This window comes from Astatotilapia calliptera, chromosome 17 (assembly GCF_900246225.1).
Source record: "Astatotilapia calliptera chromosome 17, fAstCal1.2, whole genome shotgun sequence".
Taxonomy (NCBI): domain Eukaryota; kingdom Metazoa; phylum Chordata; class Actinopteri; order Cichliformes; family Cichlidae; genus Astatotilapia; species Astatotilapia calliptera.
Genome location: NC_039318.1, coordinates 19,797,993 through 19,820,935, shown reverse-complemented (window position 1 = coordinate 19,820,935; position 22,943 = coordinate 19,797,993). Strand labels below are relative to the sequence as shown.

General features: G+C 40.4%; 1 protein-coding gene across 1 annotated transcript in view; it reads right to left on the bottom strand.

Annotated features, from left to right (window-relative positions):
- Nucleotides 1–13,497, bottom strand: part of plxnb2a.1 (plexin b2a, tandem duplicate 1) — a 230,874-nt gene extending 217,377 nt beyond the window's left edge. The window contains exon 1 of the mRNA XM_026148328.1: nt 13,015–13,497. The gene's annotated coding sequence lies outside the window, so the exon portion shown is untranslated. The remainder of the gene's footprint in view (nt 1–13,014) is intronic.
- Nucleotides 13,498–22,943: the final 9,446 nt, after the last annotated feature.

The following is a 22,943-nucleotide window of genomic DNA, read 5'->3' as shown; positions in this document are numbered from 1 at the left end:
TTTTATGGTGGAGCTGCTGTAATGGACTGCATTAGACTGCGCAGGTGCTCCCAATAAAGTGGTTGCCGAGCACATGTGTCCTCCATGAATATTAGCCTGAGGATAGAGGCTTGTTTTACAAGCAAAACTATAATTACTAAGAGTTACAAACACAGGTGTGTTTTGGTGGGAGAAGTGAATTTTAATGTTCCACTGTTTAAAAATTTAAACCTTTTGCCAAACAGAAGAGCCACAAGACTGCCACAAGACACAAGACTGAACGCAGAAGATCAAAAATCTCGTTCAACTTCTCATGAAAGAAGGAAAAAAAGCAAAACTACTCAACACCAAAAAGAAAGATTTAGAAGTGCATCAATCTTTCTAGTATAATGAACCTCCTGCTCCTCCTGTAATAGGCCCGTACAATAGACGTTAGCAACTAGAATAGCAAGTAATTAAAGGCATTGTATGAAATTAAATGGAGATAAAGAAATGCTGGCTGGAATCATTAGACTGAGGGGCATTGTAGCTCTCCTCCCTCAGTCCTTTTTGTCTTTTCATGTTTTCTATTCTTTACCAAGCAGGCAGCAACCCTTTATTCATTTAATCATTACTCTGCTCTGAGTGTGACGCCTCACATCTCCGAGCACGCTGACTGACGTGACCCTGAATTAACAGAGAGAGACATAGACAGCCGGCAATACCCAGGTCGTTAAATGGCCCTCTACGCTTCCCACTCTTCATTCCGCAGGCAAATATCTATCATCATAAACTGCCGTGTGTGAGACAGAGATACAGAGTATGTGTGTACGTGTAAGCAGTCATGATGATGAAGTTAAAGGGCAGCTGGGGTGAAATAAATGGCGCCCGATGGTGCAGCGGCCTTCGTGCACGGCACTCCTGGGAGTTCTGCAAAAGCGTGATGCTGACAAAACAGACTTACAAATTGTTCAATCAACGAGACAATGCGATCTGACTTGATGGGATCCATTTTCCCCCTACATCTCCCTCCCTCGCTCTCTCTCTCGGGGCTCCCCCTTCCTGGGTTTTTGTGATGTGGAGGACAGAATGGAGAAACAACGGGAACAATTTGCCAAATGTGTGTGTCGCACACAAAGCTCCCCTTGTGCCATTTGGGTTTCTTCTCCACGAGAAATTGCCTGGAATGTGTACGTGCTTTGCAGTATTGAAATTTCCTTGAGAAACACTCAGACAAATCAAGTCTCATCATCACTAAGTGTCCACAAACACAGACTTTTGAAATACTTTTACCAGCGACTGTCAGTCCAACTAAAGCATAGCTATAGAGCAGTAACATGGTCAGACAGTGGATAGTTCAGATAACACTGGGCAAAAGAAAGCTTTGATAAGACTTCCTGTGAATAGGTGAGCAGAAACTCAGCTAATAAAAGCAATCGATAATCTTTCGGCTTCTAAGTGAACAAAACGAGGAGAATGTATGCTATCATAACCAGAACATAGAAATAAAACACACGTTTCTAGCTTTCTACAAAGATATACTCACTACTCATAAGAGTTCCTTCATTATTATAAGGTCACCCTCTCTACTTTTAAGTTTAGACTTAAAACTTTACTTTTTCATAAAGCCTTTAGTTATGGCTGGATCAGGTGACGCTGAATCCTCCTTCGGTTACACAGCAATACGTCTAGGCTGCTGGGGCATTCCCTTGGTGCACTGAGTGTTTCTTCTACCCTGTGTTTGTACACCACTCTGCATCTAATCATAAATTATTATTATTATTATTATTATTATTCTTTGCCTGTCTTCCACAATGTGTCTTTGTCCCGTCTTCCTTCCCTCACCTCCCTTTCTTCCTGTTAAAAGGGAGTTTTTCTGTCTCGCCGTTGCCAAGTGCTTATTCACAGGGGATCAACAAATTGTTGGAGTTTGTCTCTGTTATTGTAGGATCTCTTTTTTACTTTATAAAACACCTTGAAGCGACTGTTGTTGGGATTTGGTGCTCAAGTCAACTCAATGCAACAGAGACTGTCATTGTTTCTGTATACAGCTCTTCACCCACTCAACACAGATTATTACAGGGCCATTTGTAGAGTTCAAATTTTAATGACCATAAAATTGTCAGACATCTAAACCAGCAAAAACAAAAAGATAAAGATGACTCCAAACCTCATATGCAACACTAATTTAAACTTGTCAAGCCAAGCATCAATAAAATCTATTTTCCTCACCTGGCAGGACGAGCATAGAAACAGACTTTTGTCTTCCGCTGAGGATCAACAATGCTTCAGATGAAACTTAGTTTGACACGTTTCCTCTTGAGCTCACAAATGAATTTATCACTGGAGGAACTGTCAAAATGATTGAGCGACACAGTAATTGTTTGCTGCAGTTCCACTTTGCAGTTCACACCCGTTCGTAGCACGAGCTGGCACGGGGGGCAGCAAGGGTTCATGTACAGTTCAAGACATTCAATTAACACACGCTCAGTTCTCTTGTATTCTTTTGAGAGGCTGTCATGTTTCACTTCTAAAAGGCAGACGCCATTCAATGTGAACTGAACCTTGAGAAACTCGATGTCAGCACTTACTGTGGTTCTGAAGTCAGCACTCACTAACCCATTAGTACCAGCACAATATGATAGTGTACATAAGATAGTTAATGCAAATGACCTAAAGGCAATCATACCCGTTGAGTCTGATTAGCTGCAGAAATGTAGACCAGTATTATTTTTTGACGCCAAAGACGTGGAAGAATAATTTCAAATCAAACAGCTGACCAGCTCATCAGTGGTCTCCAGCTTCTAACCCATAATGCCATCAATAAAATGTTGAATTTTCAACGATGGAAAACCAAAACTTTAAAAGAAGATATGGAAGAGCAAGTTAAGGAAAACCAAATGCCAATAAGCAAACTGGCTCGCAAAAAGCATCAAGATTAAGCAGGTTAAATACTAGTGCTGTGCAATACTGCGATCGATCCAGTACAAAGTAAATACAGGGACAGTACTGCAGATACTAATACTGATCGTTTTGACAGTGCATGTTTGAGCACAGTTCAGCGAGCTGCAAACTGAACTCAGACTGCACTAGCATCGAACCAATAACAATGACCCTTGCTGAACAGCCATTGCACGCACTGGAATCAAAGGACGGCAGCTAGTGGCGGTTATCGCTGCTTTATTTATTTGAGTCTTATACTGATAATGGCTTTAAACTGCAGCACAAGCTGACCTGTACAAGTCGTGCACGTGTAAACGCTTTAAACATTTACACATGCACGGCCACAGAGAACAAGAGGACTAGAGCACAGGTCGGTAATCAGTCAGGCTGGCTTCTTAAATCACCGCTCTCCACTCGGAGGCTCCCTGACAACAGCAGCATAATGAGAACGGCACATTAACAGCTGGACAAACAAAACACAGAAAAGCTCGTCCGCGTACACGCCAGCCTCAATCAGTGGCTCCAGACACACAATCCAAGAGGCAGGCTTGTTTTAGCCTCCATGAGAGCATTTCAGGGCTTAAAATGCACTCAGAACAACCGCTCCGCAGTTAGAAAGTTGATCATTTAGCATCGTTTTCTGCGACCGAATCAATTTAGGCCTGCTTTCCCCCACACCTGCCTGGTAGAGGCGTTTACAGAAATCAAAAATGATTCTGCTTAAAAGTGCTTCTAAAACCATAAGAGGACATGAAAGGAACTGAAGACCGGGAAGTTATCATTTATGGACTCATTATTTTATCAGAGATGCACATGCTCCAAGCACAGTATAAATTCACATTCACATAAATAAATAAAATAAATGTCTGTTTCACAACTGCTGAATTATGATGAGAGGCTCTACCTTTTTTCTATTGTGAACACCTAGCGACAGACGGCTGAATCCCTCATAGAAAACCCTCCTCAGAGCAAAAAAAAAAAAGTCAACTTTTTGATGTTTCTGGAAGCAGGATTTCTTAAATACACTGACAAGACTAAAAAATATTCAGAGATGAAAAGAGGGAAAGACGAACAGAGAGCACGCAGCTCTTTATCTTTAAGCCTGCTACAGTTTGCTGTTGTTTATTACCAACAGGCTGCATGACTGAGCGCGCTCATTATAATGTAAAGGAAGTGTGAGACAAACGGAGCAGCAATGAGCATATATCAAAGGTGTCGGCATAGTTCTGGTGGTGCGGGTGGTGCAGGCGGTTGGAAATAAGATGAGGAATCTCATGGATGATCGCTTTAAGAGGCTCCACATGAAAACAGCTATACGTTATAAATAAAGTGTAGTCTCTGAGTGGAGGCTCAGAAACACGGGAAAAACTGAGTCTAGACAGACTTTACACCAGTAAGCACAGACTGAAAACAAAAGATGGTCACTGTGACATCACCCGCCAGTTTGAGACCTCCTGTTCCCAAGCGTCAAATTTAGCAACATGAACATCATTATCTTGGTTTTGTGCAAACAGGCCATATTTGGATGGAGTTCTATTCATCAGCTGACACAAGCAAGCCTCATTAACAAGATGCATTTATCTGATACGCCGCATGTATCAAAAATGCTTCAAAAGGCACCGAACCCCACAAACACAGGACAGGCCCAGCTCAACTCCCAGCATACAGGCAATAATGTATAGTCAACATTCACAACTCCAAACGTTAGAGTTTAAATGTGTGAGCTGTAAAAGATTTATTGCCTGTGCATCTCTCGCTCACTTCTTAAATTAGCTAAAGAGATTGAAACTTTTTTGTAGCAGGTTGCAAACGTGTTTATTTCTGCTGGACATTTAAAGATGGCAGGCTATGGGGACAGACTCACTTTTGGAGCCCACCCCAAGTAGCCATTAGAGGCAATACAATGTGTGGCATTTGGCTCATTGATTATCTAATCATTTGATTCATAATAACTATTAAATGACAGAAGAAATACATGGAGAAAAAAAAAAGCATTTTCCAGAAGACAAAGTGACTAACTGAATATTATTAGTATATTTTTATGCCTACTGAAAATTATTCAGCTCAAGTAAATTAATTCCACCTTTTTCCAAGTCTAAACCCTTTGTCATGTTAATATTATTGGAATAAACATCCTTGCTAGAACTGCAACTAATTAAACGCTGAGCAACCCACTGGCTGACGGCCTGGACCCTCATTCCTCCTCCTTTTTTTATGTTATTATTTTTAAATCCCTAACACTTCCTGTTCATCTCTGCTCTAATAAAGCATGCGGTTTGAATGCATTACCTTCCACTGTCTGAAACCTCACAAGCGTTTCTAAGTGTTTAGTAACATTGCAGAAACCTTGGAGACATAAGGCTACATTACTGCACAGAAACAGGACTGGTTACAGATCTGCAGCTACATTTCATTTCACTGTTTTAAAATAAGGAACTTTTTAAAATATTTCATGGAATGGCAAGAGTCAAGTTCAACCCATGACATACCAGGAAGGACGATGTTGTGAGGTGATCAAAGGCCAAAAGCAACTAGACAAGTGAACAAAGAAAAGTCTAGCTGAAACTATTACCTATTACCGTGAGTCATCCAACAGGTTTACTTCCTGTGAAGTTATGCACACACACATACACTTGCTTAGCCTCGACTAGCCAATCAGAGGAGAGCTGAATGTCAACTTGACCTGCTGTTAGCGCAAGTGGGAGGGGGAGGTGTGTTAGTTTGTCCATGTTTTGGGTTATATTTTTTATCAGATTTTTCATCTTTTTTGTCTTTATTCCCATTTGTAATGCTGTTATTGTAAAACCTTTACATTCCCCACAAATCTTTATGGCAAATATTCAAACTCAGCAACAATCTGCTAGGCTCTGGGGCACATGAGCACCTGGGTTGGCTACAAATTTGACCTTGACCTCCATTGTTAGCACCCAAGGTCAAAGTTAAAAAAGGTTAAAAATGATTTTTTAAAGAAACGATATCAAGTAACATATCATGCGAAAGGGCGTGAGGAGAGCTTTGCAAAAAAACATTTATTGTTGTAATATGACACCCTATGACATCACAATGACATCGTAACAGGCAGATGTCAACATGATGGAATAAAAACAGCGTGAAATATTGGTACAGCCTTTGCGCCCATACTGCCCTGTCTTATTTCTCCAAATATATTTTGAAAGCATCTCCGTGCCCAGCACTCATCTCGCCGTCTGAAAGCGGTTATATAAACTATGTTTCTTTATCTAGGAGCCATTAACTGCTAAACAACAACAACTGATCAAGAAGTGCAAAACAATATCTTCTGCCAAGGGTTTACACACACACACACACACACACACACACACACACAAAAAGTTGCTGTCTGACCTCTGACCTTTGCCACTCTCTCCCTGTGATAAATGACTGCAGCACAGAGAAAGTATGTCTCAGTCCATGCTTCGAATTTAAGAGAGCGGAGACATTTTTTTTGCGTTTCAACAGCAGCTACTGCTGCTCAGCACTGAAAACCACGGACAGGCTGACAGGCTAGAAAATGCATTAAAAAATAAAAAAATAAATAAAAATGAAGATGAAGATGTCTAGAAAGCTTTCAGAAGGTTTTACGCAAATATGAAAAAGATGTTGAAAAAGAAGCCAACAAATACTACAAGGAGCTCTCCTATGAAGCTGCTCAGATTTTTAAAAAGTGAAGTTTCTAGTTGCAGAATCACTCAACACATGCTGCAGAATGTCTGCGCAGCACCCAGCAGACAATCAGCACAGGAAGCATTGCATCCATCTGTTAGAGACAGTTTGATCTCCAACATTTTGTTCAATTTCACAGCTTATAAATACAGATTAAAACCAGCCTCTGCCATTTTCTGCAACTACAGAAACAGTCTGTTCCACATACGGCTGTAAGAACCCAAAGCAAACCTGAAACAGGATGTTCGCCTGAATTTAAAAAGTAATTTCAACCAACAGTCGCTCTTTGCAAAGCTAAACTTTAACATACTTAAACACCAAAAACAGAGAGTGAAACTTTTCACTGCATATTAGTTACATTTAAATTATCACATCAGCATGTACTTGGACAGTATAGTTATAATAATAAGGAGATTTATTGATTCATTTATTAATAAATAAATAAAAATCTATACAAACATCCCGGGTTCAATATAAGGATTGATTAACCAGCTTGTCTCCATCAATCAATTCAGCTCTGAAGCAAACTGTGTGAAATTATTAATTAGTCATTGTTTCTTCAGTCAGTGTTTTCACAATAAAATACCAATAAATCACCTTTTTTGAAGATTTAAAAAAATGAAAAAAACTTTCTTTTAAGCTGCCGCATCCACCAACCTCATTAAGAAGAATGAAAGCTGCTTGCATGCAGATTAAACTGCTGGTTGTTCACATTTGGCAGATTTCTTGTAAACCTTGCTGCAGGCCCACAACAACCTCTCTCTTTCAAGCAGTGATACCTGCAGTGGTGAGTCTACAGAGGTGCACAGGATTTACTATTAATTTTAAAGCTTTACTTACCAATTATCTTTTCTGATACATATTTACAACAAGAATATGTTCTTGAAGATTAATTACATCATGTACTGCTAGCTTAAATTGACCTTTCTGGTGGCCACTAAAAGTAGACAAGAGGCCAAGCTACACACTGTTGAACACTAATGGGTGATACATAAATCAATGCACAGTTTCAATAATTACTTAGAATTGCTCATATACAGTACTTGCGTTCAATTTGGAGGCATTTCATAGAGCTTAATTAACAAACTGGCAGACCAATATTCATCACAAACAATGATTATTCCCTATACTCCCAGGACTGTGTGCAGCACATGCAGCAGAGTAGCATCACAGCTTAGCAGACAGTGGCACAGTCACAGCCTATGGAGTACGATGCACTACTGCTAATTAAATTATACAGGCTTGTGCAAAATGCTACACAGCCTGGGATTCATGCAAAGTCCCTGAGCTAATAGCATTATGAGGCTGCAACACCACCTGCAAAACCATCTTTTTTTTTCCTTTTTAATACCACACACATAAACCGTAAGAAATTGGGGACTTAACAATTTAGTGCTTCAAAAAACATTATTTTACATAATAATTACTTTTACAGAGTAGTTGTGTATTTCATTGTAGCACTGTATTGTTGTAAATTCTTCCTCTGGATTAAATAATTATTTTTTATGTTTTTAGAACAAATTCTTCTAATTTTTTTTTTAAACCACAGCTTGCTAATAACCATCAGTTTTGGTTTGAAAGCAGAAGTAGAAATTAAACACACCAACACTATCTGCTTGTGCTTCTATCTAGCACAGAAATCCAATTACAGCCTACTATCATTGTGTACTGTATATAAGCAGTAGCATAACTTCCTGTTTAAGCAGAGTATTGAATGTGGTGCTGTTACTCAACCACCAAATTGCATTCCACTTAAACAGGTTTCTTACAGTCAAGCGGTGGAAGTGCAAAGGTGACACTAATGTATAGTTAAGCCCTCAGACTGACTGGGCTTCTGATGGATGAGAGCTTTACCAACATAAAAACACAATACTTGTTCAGTTGGTTACACAGTGCAGGGTGGGGCCAGAGCTGCTCTTTTTAATACACAAACACATGAGAGACAAAAAAAAATCAAGCTCTTAGCAGAGGTGAGAGCAACAGCAGGTTCAGGATATAAAAAAAAAAAAAAGTAAAGAAGAAGCCGAGCTGGAAGGACGCTGCATGCAGGCTCGGTAACATCTCAAAGTGGATAGCCAATCTGCTTGTTAAGTGGAGACCTACCGATCCTGTTTCTGGGCCCAAACATCTGCTGCTGCTTTGGATGAGCCTCTTGTCTTTTTAAAAAACACGCTGCAATACTCTGTCTCTCTTTTTACTGAAAAGAAGCCCCTTAAAACTACTCAGTCACCATTCGCAGCATCGCCAGCTTTTTATCAGCACCATTCATACGCGGCATGTCCTTAGGTTTTTAAAAACTCAGAGCATGTACTACAGTTCATGGTTTCCGTGACTGCTGTGGATGGGTTCATCACAGATATTGCTTTGGTGGAGCTTTGGTTTTCAGAGTCTCTTTGAACATCACGGACCACAACATGGGCTTTTCAGGAGAACAGTTTAACTCCCATCCTTTATCTTTATTAGCCGAACCATAGCCATAGCCTGTACTTAGTAACCAGGTAACACATCCTCTTGTCAACTTCTTCAAAGTTTTCCAACCTAGTTTAAATCCAAACTTAAAGCAGTGCTCATATTTTTTCTTAAATTACTTTGAGATGTCTAGCAGCAAGCTATATTTACAGCCAACTCCTCTAAACCTTAGAAATCCCCTTTTTCATGAGTATTGACTTAAATATCTTGTAGGACATTCATATTAATCATTTCTGTCACTGAAAGAATTTGGAGTCTTTAATTTTCTGCACTGACGTGGTGCAGAAAATTAAAGACTCCAAATTCTTTCAGTCTTTAAGTGAAAACGTGTTTGGGCCTGGAAATGGCTAACGACATCAAACTTACATAATAGATATCGCCACGCTGGAAAAATACCAGCCGTTATCAATGATAATTCCTCTTTTTCCTTTGTTCCATGTCGTAGCTTGTTTAGGCAGCGCTGGCATTTTCCATTAGATGTTAAATCAGCCAATAATTGAATGAGGAGTTGGGAAACTGCCCGAGCAAGCTAGCTTGCTACCGTACTTTATTGCGTAGAAACCTTACTCTTTTGTTTGTATCCATACAACAAGGTTAAATGAATCTGGATGGTATAAAGCAGTTAATTAGCTATACTTGATTCCTCACCTTTAGACTAGCTGTCTCTGAGAGACTTTGACAATATCCCCTTTTTTTTGTTACAGATCATTCACTATGTAATGTAATTATTTATTACATTTACAATGTAATAAATACTTTGAAATGAACAGTTTATGAATTAGTGAGCGTTCGAGGTACATTTTGTTTCATTTTAGAAACAGTCTAGAGACAGTCCTGTGAAAAACTAAACACACCACATGATTAATTTGACAATAACACGATAGCTTTATTTTGCGGGGAATTGTAGCTCATCCCATCTTACAAAATTGCTTTAATTCATTGAGATTTGCAGGCATTCAGTTACACACAGCTCTGAAGTATTATCCACAGCATTTCAATCAGATGGACCGTTTTAGATTTGTTGCTGTGCTTGGGGATCATTTTCCTGTTGCATGACCCAGTTTGGGCCAAGCTTTAGCTCTGGACAGATGACCTCTCATTTGACTCCAGAATACTTAGTACACACTATACTTTTGTATACTGAGGGATACATGGTTGACTCTGTGACTACAGGGAACCCAAATCATCACCCCTCCACCTCCATGCTTGACAGTTGGAGGTGGTGTTGTGCATTGTCCAAATATTGCCACTGTGGTCTCATCTGTCCAAAGAACCTTGTTTCAGAAATTTTGTAGTTGGTTCAGATGTAATTTTGCAAACCTAAGGTGTGCTGCCATGTTCCTTATCCTTTCCAAACAAGCCATACTTGTTCAGTCTTTTTCTAACTGTCATGAACTTCAACCTTTAAAATGCTAACTGAGGGCTGTGCAGTCTGAGTCGGACCTCTTGGGTATTTTGCAATTTCTCTCAGCATTACAATCTGACCTTGACACACCTGAATGCTCCAGACCAGGAAGTTACCAAAGCTTCCACTTTTATAGAGTTGGCCAAACTAATTGATGTTAAGTTAATCATGATTAGCAGCAACTGGTTGCCATTTACCTCATTAATTTCTATACAAGGGCTGAGGGTGTACTTTGTTTTTTACCAAGAGTGTAGCCATCTCCCACACATTTCCACTCTGAGCTAACCGTGCAGTAATATCACAGTTACAAACTAAGCATGTGGCTAAAAGGTGCATAAGTGCACTTCCCAAACACATTAAACTACTCCTTTAAATTGTGTTGTTCTTTAAAACCAGCAAAAGGCAAAGGGTGCCAAATTTAACAACTTAAATTATCAGCTCAGCCCACATCATTTCCTGTTTCATCTGGGTTTTGTCTTGTTTTTTTAAACTGTACAAGTAGCGAATATTACTTACTGCCAGTTCTGATTTGGCCGAGCCTTCAGACCAGGGTAAAGCCTATTTAAGCAAATAGAAAAGAGAAAGGTAACCTCAAGGATCCAAAAGCTCTGTTGCCAAATGCAAAATGTCTCTAGAAGTTACCCAAAAAACACACAGTTAACCTGCTGACCTTCCAAAATGTTAAATGTCATAGTAATAAGTGAAAAAGGAGGCATTGCCCTTTTATTTTCCTTTCTCTTAGTTCTCCATTTCTACGTAACCGAGCTGAAAGTCAGCCGTCCTGCTGAATCAACCCAGTGAGCAGCCAGTGAAATTCCCTTTACCTGCACTGTCTGCATCTAAGGCTTTTTCAATGTAAAGCTCAGCTGACGAGTCACTTCACTAAACAGAAGACAGGGTTTGTGTTGTGCTGTCCGTAGCATTGTGTGCAGATGAGTTAAAACTGCCTATTAAATAGCATGGCTTCTAGGAAAACATTTAAAAAAGGGGATTTACTGAAGAGCTTATTCAGACTAACACGGTGCTTTTAAACCATCGATTGCTTTAAGAACACATTAGAGATGCGATTTCATTGAGAACATTGCTTGAACAAGCACCAGCAATGACTTTTAGGAGACATTTCCATCACTCATACTGACACAGTAAGCACAACCCGGTAATTGGCTGCAAATTTCATGTTAAAAAAAAGAAGGAAAAAAAGGTAGGAGTTATAAAGTTTCTGGACACATCTGATCGACTCCCGCTCATCCAAACTTCCCCCCCAGTGGCTGCAGTAGCTCAAACATGACAATGAACTGCTCAAGAAGCCTTGAAACTGCACGCTCGGCTGATTGGAGTGTCCTGTTAGCCCTAATAACATCAAACAACCTGAATCTAAACAGAGCTACGTCGCTGCAGCTATAATAGTTTTATGGCTCCAGAGCCCAAGGTGCAGTGTGGAGGCTATTCTAATCCATTAACTCACACCATGGGCAATTACCTCCCCATCATGTACAGCAGTTCTCTGAAGCAGATGGCCAGCAGCACACTTTCCAAGATTCATAGTTCCTCGCATGAGATGGGGACCAATGTGTTTTAATGACCTTTGGAGCCAAAGATTTGACTAAGTACAACCATTATCTGGCTGCTGTTGTAATGGTTTAGGCACTTATGATCAATAATGCCTTCAAAAAACATCTGCTTCAACCACATTACATTAACTACAATGTTAGGGATATCTAACTGATGTTGAGTTACAGCTCAGTCTTTTAAAAAAAACCCTCTCATTGAGATCGGTATGGAATTAATGGGCAGAATCAATAAAAGATAATGGGTTCCTACAGCTGTTGTAAATTCCAATATGTGGAGTTGACACTGGAGGAAGTCGGTCTGGAATATATTATTGTCACCGACTCAACAGGATCAGCCCACTGGCTGAGGCTCCAGATGTTCTGAGTATTGATGGGTCCCAGCACATTCCGCTGTCTCCCATATGCCAGACTTCGTTTAGGAACCTTTAAATTAAATGTATTCTAACCCATTAGCAATATGCAAGACTCTAACATTCTGCAGCCAATCATTACAGCCGAGACTCTATATCAGCTGGACACTTTTAAAACTTTGGCAACTTAAAGTTTTAGTGTTCCTCAGTGGCAGCTGATTACACGGATGAAATCATGTCCACAAGTTGTTGTTTTTTCTAAAGAAAACGCAGTGATTGGAATATGGCTTTAATGCCGAATATCAACTACCTTCCATGCTAAGTATAAAACACCACTTAATCACAATGGTGACCGTTCAAATCGCTAATAACCGATGTTTGTTTTTAAACCTGAACTTTTGTAAGCGGAGTTTGGTGTAGCGTTCTCCAAACAAGGCATCGAGGGGAATTCACGCGTTGATAAGGAATCACGAGTGCTCTGGAGATCTTTAAAATCCTCCTTAAAGGCTTTTCTGCTGTGAAGGGCTTTGGGAGACTGCGCTTGAGGACGAACAATAGTTTTGTTTCTGCGTTAAGTATTCATAAAAGGTGCGGTTAAAAAGTAACAAGCAGGCAGCCAAAACGCCGCTCAACGTACCTCTGGATCCGCCGCTGGCGTCCCTCTGCGACAGACTGCCGACAGTATTCCCCAATTAAATCAAATGTTAGCTGATAAAACTCGTCCTGCGTGTCCTCGGTCCTTCAAAAAGTTGCCCAAATTACATCCTGATGTTGGGAAGAGGGAGGAAAAGAGTGCCACCGGACCGGAGCGCAGCGCACGTCTGCCCGAACCGCTGCGGGGAAGTTTAGTTTAACAACATTCCCACGGCAAACAAGTGGACACGCTGCCTTCTATGTGCTTTACACGCCCAGGAATTGCACACCCGGCTCAGGTGTGATTCATATGGCAAGCCAACACGCACTCAGACACGCGCGCCCGCTCACACGCGTATACTTCCAGCTTTTAAAGGAAGGAGCGCGTGCTTTCCGTATCCAGAGCCGACGCGAGCTGCACACATCCAGCAGGATCTACTGCCACGAGCTCCACTGGAAACGGCGCGAGATGCAACAAAACTGAGGAATATCAGGGTGAAGGCTTTTCCTCCTCCTCCTAACACTAACCCCCAATGCCTGTTGGCGTATATGCTCCGTCAGGTTTGCAGCGTCAAACACAAAAAGCATGCACAAGCTTCCTTTCAAAATAAAAACTTATAGAAGGTTTAACCTTAAAAATCTTATGTGCAAGAATTTCCTTGTTCAGGATAGATAGGAGATGAGTCAAATGCACAAAAATAAGAGTGAAAAGCAAGCTTCAAAGCTAAGGAAACTTACATCAAAGTAAGTCATTGTAAAACAAGGGCAGTAACGATGAGGGGAAATATCTGGTCACTTAAAATGACCATAAAATCTTGAGAGACACCAGCTCTCTGAAATGTATTTGATTTTGCAGCTGATTCAGACAAATTCGAACCTCCTTTATTCTACATTCAGTACAGACTTTAGGGACCAATAGAAAGAATAAGTCCTATAAGTAAACCAAAGAAAATGGGATAAGACCAAAAATACATAATAAATAAAGGCTGCTGGGTTTACGAAACAACATAGCAGACCATCCAACCTGAGCAGGCAATGACATGCGATGGTTGGTAAGAGGATTAGGACCTACGGTTACTTTCAGTGCTGCATTACAGCGTCTAGAGTGTCTAAGCACTGCAAAGTCATGTGCATATAAATAACATTATCATTAGAGTGACATGTAAGTGGAGACAACAAATTTCTTCTTTTGCCTCAAAGGAAAGGCAGGGTTTTATTCTAAAACACTGAAAACAAGAAAACCAAGGGAGACATTAGAAAAGTTTTAAGATCAATAAGGTAACATTTCTGGAAAGCTTGAGGAAATATCTGGGCACATTTGACAGCAGGAAGCTGAAGCTCCATGTAAGACGCTGTAAATTTTAGTTATGAAGCAGCTTTACATTGCAACCCCATCATATAAGGCTTATATGATTTACTCATGAAAGTGGCCACTTTCTCATTACTTTCATATATTGTTTTAGGAAGTATCCAAAACATACACGTTTCATTTAAATAATTTTTCAAGGGATCTGTTTTCACTCTTGTATGCTTTTCATACAAGTTTCACACCAGACAGATACAAACTTTATAAGATTTATATATATCTTTTCCATATGGGAACAGTCAGGTGCTTTGGCACTTGGCAACAGTAAGAAAGAAGAACTCCCTAAAGAAACAAGAATGAGTCTTATGAGTCTTTTCTATATCTCTGCATGCATTTGAGGCTTTTCAAATTCTAATTCTGAGCTCTAAACACTTAAAACATCAACTGTTTCCTTTCCATGTCTAACTGAACTTTCTTCAGACAAAGCAGCAGAGAAGGAGCAGAGAGCCTTTGTATGTGATTAAAAAAGCATGCATCATTTCCTGCAGCAGCTGCTCCGTGCATGTGTTAATGTGCAGAAGGTATACAAAGTGTACAAATTAGCACATTAATGGCACCTTGGTGCATTGTAATTATTGTCCTCGCAATTACTTAATGTTTAGCAACGATTTGTGTTTCAACAGAGATCATTTTCTGTTAATTAAAAGTAAATACAAGCTTAAAATAAACGATAAGAACCTACTTATTCTTTTAACCCATAAAACAAGTTCCCTAAAGGGGATTTTATTTTGAAAATCTCATCCGGAAAAGGTGTGCTTCATTGTCACCAAATTGCCGCCTTCGCAGTAAACTCAGTCCCAAATAAATAAATAGATTGATAAATAGAAAACAAATAGAAGGCAATTAAAGATAGCAAAAACCCCTCCTTTAAATTTGGCGCGATTTAAGAGAAATGATGAACAGCACAGAAAACTCATTGAAATCAAGAAACAAGCCAACAGGCAGCAAGCAGAAGCTCCCAAAGGTGATGTTAGCCATGCTTTAGATTAAAGTTTAGTTATAAACATATTATGAACATGTTAATTTTTATTTATCATCATCTATTTAAACTCCTCAGAGACACTGATTTCATTTCTTTTTCCTGTTTTCTACAGATGCTTCAAAGCCTGCGAGAGTGGTGGTGCTGCCTGTCAAGCCCTGTTAAGTGTGCGGTTGCTCCCGCTGTTAATTTGAGAGCTTGGTGGGCCACAATGGAGGCTTTGTTGTTGGAGAATTTGTCTAAGAAGTAATCCTTGACATTGGGCCATTCAGAGGCCTAACCTTTTGTTTCATAAGTCTCCTGAATGTTACAGTAGGCATCAGTGCTTTAGGATAACTTGGAGTGGTGGGAATTATTTTGTGTTGAGTTGAATAAGCTGCCAGTGAGAATGTATGTATGTGGGAAAGGTCAAGGGTCATGGGTGTAGAGTTCTCGTATATTTTAGGGCTATAACTTATAGTTTAAAGTTTGTGTCTGTTTGCTAGATACCATATCTTGTTTTTCTAAGAGTGAACACATATCAGGTACTATCGTGGTTTAAAAAAAATGAAAATGACAAAAATGCCACTTATTAGTTTGTGAAGTTCCAAAGCTTTGTGTTGAACTTTTTACTGTCACCATCTTGGCTTTGTGCAGATGTCACGTGTGGGCTGATGATGTGACCCTGACTTGTTGATCACTAGGTAGCCAACCTCTATGGCATAACATGCTTTGTTGTTTTTTAATGTAAATTGGACCATAAGTTCTTTTTTTTATTTTATTATTATTTTTTTTTAGTTTTGATAAGATTTACTTCATTTTGTTAGATTATTATCAGAATACAAATGGAAATCTGGCTCCTTTATTGTTGTTGTTGTATAATTGAGTTCTTGACTGCCTTGTACTCTGTGGTTGAGGTCTTTTTTTCACCACAATACAGGCAGACTGGGCTACATTTCAAAATACTGACCACAAACTTTTTTTTATTTTTTATTTATTTATTTTTTGCCTGTCCCGTTTGGCTCTTTTGCCATCAGAATTGTTGTCTAAAGGCAAAGAAAGATGCCCAACGGATTTACTTTACCAAACTGACCATCCCAGCCTTGCCGTAATGGTCCATTTGATTCACCTTTTATTGTTTATTTTATTTTCACTTACTGAATACGGGACAGACTTGACTGGGGGAAAGAAGGGGAGAAAGAAAGAGGGAAAGAGAAACAGCTGAGAAGAGGGACGGGGGAGAAGGGCAAAAGACAAAAACCAACAGAATGAGCAGGGAAAAAAATAAAAAAAAAATGCATATATCGATCACCTGGATCACCTGCTGAGAAAGAAAAAAGAAAACAAGCAGAAGAGAACAAGAGTAATAGAATAAACAACATCACAATGATATATGGGAATATAACAGTAAATACTAAATATTAAACATTATTGTGCAGCACGTAAGATCAACAGAACACAGTGTGCTTTGAGGTAGGAGCCAAAAAGGGTGTAGTTTGTGGGTGTGATCACCCGTGTGTACACCTGTGAGCATGGACGCGCTTGTTTTTTTAAAAGGTTCCTTCATGTAATGATCTGCTAGAGGGTATGGGGGGGCCACAGCCCCGTCCTCCAGGGCATGAAGCAGGTGTGGAGGAGATCAAAACTCCAGACATCCAGAGGCCCCCAGAACACAAGAGACCAAGGAAGACCAACAGAGGGGCAGCCGCGCCACTGTCCCAGAAAGAGCTGAGGAGAGTCCCAGATGAGGGCTCACTCAGCAGCCGCGGAGCAGAAGCCAGGGGGAGTTGCAGTGACGCGCCCGTGAGCTCCGCCGGCAGCCAGCCGTGCCTGAGTGACCGAGCCCCAGGCCGAGAGGCCGGGGGCACCCCACCTCCGAAGTGGCCCGAGCGAGCCCCAGGCTCCAGGCCCCGACAAGCGGCCGCCAAGGAGTGAGCCGGTGTGTACCTGGACGCCCACCCCCGGACACAAAGAACCACCAACGCACCGACACCTGAGGGAGTCCGCCACTGGCAGGGGAAGTGGTGGTAGGGGGAGATAGGCCTCCAAACCTTGGAGGACCATAAGTTCTTAAATGAACAGCGTGATGTAAATGGAAAGACATCAAGCTAAATATTTATAAACAGTGTAACAGTGTAGCAGCAGTGTAACAAAACTGCATACTGCATCTGAAAACATACATGGAAATTCAGGACATAAGGCAGAAACAGAGTTTAAGCATTTCTAACAAGCTTGAAATATTTGGAATGAGCACTTTAACCAAAGTTTAACATATCCTGAATTGTCTGAGCCAGCTGTCTGTAATTTCTTTAAGTATCTTCAGGAATAGTTCTTCAGCATTCTCAAAGATAGAGTCAGAGCTCTTCTGTTAGTTTTTCTGTCACCCACCACCATCACCACCAACACCACCACCCCACACCCCCCACTGCTTCAAGGACAGGGCTCTGAGGAGGCCAGTCCATGACTGACAGTGTTTGATGGTGTTTCATGATGTGTTTGTCTATCCAGGGATGATTTAATTGCACTGGCAGTGTGTTTGGGGTCACTGATGTACTGAAAAATGGAGCATTATCAAACAAATCTTTTCCAGATGGTATTGCATGGGGAATAAAAAAATCTAGTATTTTTCACCATGTTTTACATATGGCTGCAGATACTCACTACAGGAGAGAGTTGTAGCTCCAAGCACTTGACACTGAAGGGCCAGATCCATCTCTGACGTCCTATATGAGGTATTTGTTGTATTTTCTCCTATGTATTCGGGCATATGTCACAGACTTTGAGTTGGCCGATAAAGGTTTGTTTTTTTGTTGCTTAAACATGTCTACTAGTCCTGCGTTTGGGTCCTCACTTCTGAACAGTCACTTCTGGCTCCAAAAATGAACAAGGCGGTAGCCAAAATTGAGGCTTCAAAACCAACGTGCAACTTCACAGTGGGTATGTCCATCCTAACAGACTGTCTGCCCCCTTGGGGATAAATAAAGTTATCAGAATCAGAATGCATCTATGGAAGCTATCATTCTTTCTTATAATCTGTGGTATTACTCAAGAATTATAACTTTAGTGAGCTCTTGCAGCGCTCCTATAGAATCATTGGAGATGTAATTATGATTGATGCCTCAGCAGGAATCACTGACATTGACATAAATAACAGCCTAAATCACTAGCTGTCTGACAAACTTTTGAGATGACTGGTCAATTATCAGTTTGGCATTTGAAGTGTCTGATCATACGCATCGCTAACAGTGTTTTTGGGCTGCAAGGCTGACTGGTTGACTAACTGAGCTGTTAAATGTAGTGTTGGAATGACAACCAAGCTCTGTGTGTGTGTTTACACTGTCTCCTCAAACAAAGCCCATGTAAATACGGACACACAGTCTTGCGTACACATGCTTTCATGTGTTTCACAGACACCCTAAAGCTTGTCAATACACTTTACTTAGACTTGGGTCAGCACATAGAGACAAACACAATCATACGCACCGCCTGCCACATTATTCCTTGTGGCTTGTTTGCTGTCTCTGGTCATGCTCTGACTCATCCACTCAGTCACCAGACAAGAGCATTTCATATTAGAAAACTCTGCAAAACCCCGTATTTCAGCCAGTGATAGCACTAAGTATATCTCTGCACTGCAAATAAATCATGAGTAAAATAATGGTAGGAAATATAGTCTGGCCTTTGGCCTTTAATGTAGACAGCATTAAAGATTGCACAGGACATATTTATTCAATTTGACAATATACAGGGTGGGCCATTTATATGGATGCACCGTAATAACATGGGAATGGTTGGTGATATTAAAGTCCTGCTTGTGGCACATTAGTATATGTGAGGGGGCAAACTCCTCAAGATGGGTGGTGACCATGGTGGCCATTTAGAAGTCGGCCATCTTGGATAGAACTTTTGTTTTTTCAATAGGAAGAGGGCCATGTGACACATCACACTTATTGGTAATGTCACAAGAAAAACAATGGTGTGTTTGGTTTCAACGTAACTTTATTCTTTCATGAGTTATTTACAAGTTTCTCTTTGTTCACAGCCATTGGCATGTTGAAGAGGTTAACACGTGAGGAGCGGATCGAAATTGTGTTGATATCTGGTGAACGCAGTAACCGGGTCATTGCAGCAGATTTCAATGCAAGACACCCTACGAGACCACCCATCACCCATGCTACAGTTAGCAAACTGCTTGCTAAGTTTCGTGAAACTGGTTCAGTGTTGGATTTGCAAGAAAACTGTCACTAATGAAGAAACATCAGTGGCTGTCCTAGCTTCATTCAGCAAGAGCCCACAGCGTAGCACTCTCCGCATGTCACTGGAGAGTGGAATTAGTCGAACATCCCTTCGGTGGATATTAGCTACTCACAAATGGCACACTTACAAACTCCAGCTACTGCAGCATCTCAACGAGGATGACCCAGATCGGCGCACAGAATTTGTAGGATGGGCAAAACAAAAATTGGAACAGGACCCTCAGAAGATTTTGTTCAGTGATGAGGCAAACTTTTATGTGAATGGTGAAGTTAACAAACAAAACCACTGCTATTGGTCTGACACTAACCCACATTGGATGGATCCCTCCAAGACTGTTGGAACAACAAAAGTGATGGTTTGGTGTGGGGTACAACGATAGTGGGTCCATTCTTCATCAATGGAAACCTCAAGGCCACTGAATATTTGAAATTGCTACATGATGATGTGTTTCCCTCTTTATGCACTGAAGCTGGCACGTTCCCTGAGTTTTTCCAGCAAGATGGTGCACCACCACATCATGGGTGCCAGGTCCGAGCATTCCTAGATGAACAGTTTCCTGGAAAGTGGATTGGTCGTCGTGGGCCAGTTGAATGGCCCCCAAGGTCTCCCGATCTGACCCCTTAGACTTTTATCTTTGGGGTCATCTGAAGGCAATTGTTTATGGTGTGAAGATGTGAGATGTGCAGCACCTGAAACTACGGATACTGGATGCCTGTGCTGGCATTTCTCCTGCGGTGTTGCTATCAGTGTGTGAAGAGTGGGAGAAGAGGGTTGCATTGACAATCCAACACAATGGGCAGCACATTGAACACATTTTATAAGTGGTCAGAAACTTGTAAATAACTCATGAAAGAATAAAGTTACGTTGAAACCAAGCACACCATTGTTTTCTTTGTGACATTACCAATAAGTTTGATGTGTCACATGGCCCTCTTCCTATTGAAAAAACAAAAGTTCTATCCAAGATGGCCGACTTCTAAATGGCCACCATGGTCACCACCCATCTTGAGGAGTTTGCCCCTCACATATACTAATGTGCCACAACAGGACTTTAATATCACCAACCATTCCCATGTTATTACGGTGTATCCATATAAATGGCCCACCCTGTGTATTAAATTCAAAGAGGACAGAGAATGAATCAGAATAAAGGAGACAGATCTATATAGAATTTAATGGACATTTTATAGAAACTATGGATTTTCCTTGTTTAATAATTTTTCTCTTATAGCAGTGCCAATCATGCAACCTTGAAAGACTTCAATATTTCAACAGCTATTAAAAATGTTGTACAGACACTCATGGTCCCGAGCTGATGTATGCTCCTGTATTTGGAGAATTTCAGAGTATTTTCCATAGCACCACCAGCAGCCTGGCCAAGTTTTTATGCCTCTGTGCCAAAGACAAAGAATGGGATAGATGTCTAATCTTGTGAAGGTGACATCTCCTTCAAGGCCACATTTCAACATTAAAGTCGGGAACAACTTGTAGATTGTAAATGTATTTTACATCTGATCACTTGACTATTTGCTTGTTAATTTCTGGTTCCAAACGCTTCTGCAAAATCAAGCAAACTCTAAGGCACAAATTCTACCAGGGTTATGCGATTCAGCATGCACGTTAAGCAAACTTGTAGGACCACATTTAGTCATTCTCTTGCACACTTTACAACCTTTCACCTCACATTCAATATCTTAAATAATCAGGCCTTTGTTATATCTTAAAGACCTCATAGTGCCTTATCATCTCTCAGACTCAATCAGCACAGTATGCGCTTAGATCGGAAACAGAGTTGATATGTTATCACTTAACTAAGGTAGATCAGGAGCCCAGCTGTTTAATTCATGTAGTTTTCACTATATATTTTCCACAAGTATGGACTGACGGTAATGTAAAGTGCAACTAAACATACTGCCTGTTCGAGGTAATGCTAGTGCCTGATACAATGTTTCTTTAAAGCAGGTAATTAGTTCTGTTAAAAGTTAATTCTCAGGCTTTCCAGGATTAAAATCACTTCGTTTAAAAAGCTGCTTTTTCGAGAGTGGGATTTGAACACACACCTCCATATGGAGACCATAAGACCCTTATGCTTGAGTTTGGTGCCTTAAACCACTCGGCCATCCTGACAGTTGAGAGCAGTGCTCACTTTTGAACACCTTGTGGGTAATTTTATTCAGATTTGCCACAAATGTTTTCTTTGACCTAATAAAGTCCTTTCAAGTTCTGTATATACACCAGAATTTGAGCTTTAGGTTGAAGGATACTGACACAGAGTGGTAAGTCTAGTTCTTCATCTAGCCCTTAGTCCAGTATTTTGCATTAAAGGAACTTTTTGTAATTATCCTCTGTAGACTTTAACAGAAACTCTCAAAAACAGAAGGCAGCATTTTACAGGTGAGGATGTTAAAACGTCTTTTCAAAACATAGGCCTCAAATGTAGGTCAGCTGACAACGCTCAGATGATTTGAACATAGAGTCATAGCAGCAGTTACTTCATATTCTGTGAAGTAGGGAGGTTTTAAACATAAAGCAGGTATTTCAAACGTGTGGTTTCATATGATTTCAGACTATAGGCCCACTTCCTTTGGCTGATCATATTAGTTCTTGACATTTCACAGATGTTTAACAGCCTCACACTGTCACATTTTTTAAACCCTGCCTGAAATTGCCACCAAATGTTCACAAATGCAGTATCTCGTGAATGCCTTAGGGAGTTGATGTTTTATATCCAGAACCCTTAGAATTGAATAATTTAATTCCTTCACAGTTTTCCCATCATGTTCTTCATAGTTAATGAAGAACTGGTGGTTAAAGAAGGTGTCTGGAAATCTGTTAATTTTTAACCTGACGGCTGTTGGAAGAAGGCAAGTTTAAGTGTGAGTCTCTTAACTGATTCTGAGAGACCATAAACTGACCTTCAGTTAAAAAAAAAAAAAGCTTCAGTGATGTTTGACAGAGAAACTTTTAATTTAGCCACTATTTAATTTACAGAAATGATTTCTAGTCATGTTAAATGAAAGTCAAAACTTGTCAGGACTGGACTTTGAACCCAGGCCTCTATAACTGCAGAGGCTTAATAAATCACTTCCAACTCTGTAATCAGATGTCATCTAAAGAGACCAACTGTCCAGTTGAAAGTAGATTTCAGATCTATTCACTGCCAAGAAGAGAGCAATGTGTGGGAAAAGGTGTGTCAGGAGTGGGATTTGAACCCACGCCTCCATTTATAGACCAGATGTCCCCTTGCTGAGGAAGTGCCTAACACTTGAGTCTACAACAAAATAAAACTAGTACCTGTACCGAAAAAAAGAAGATTTGTTCATAACACACGTGAAAAGACCCAGGAAAACCG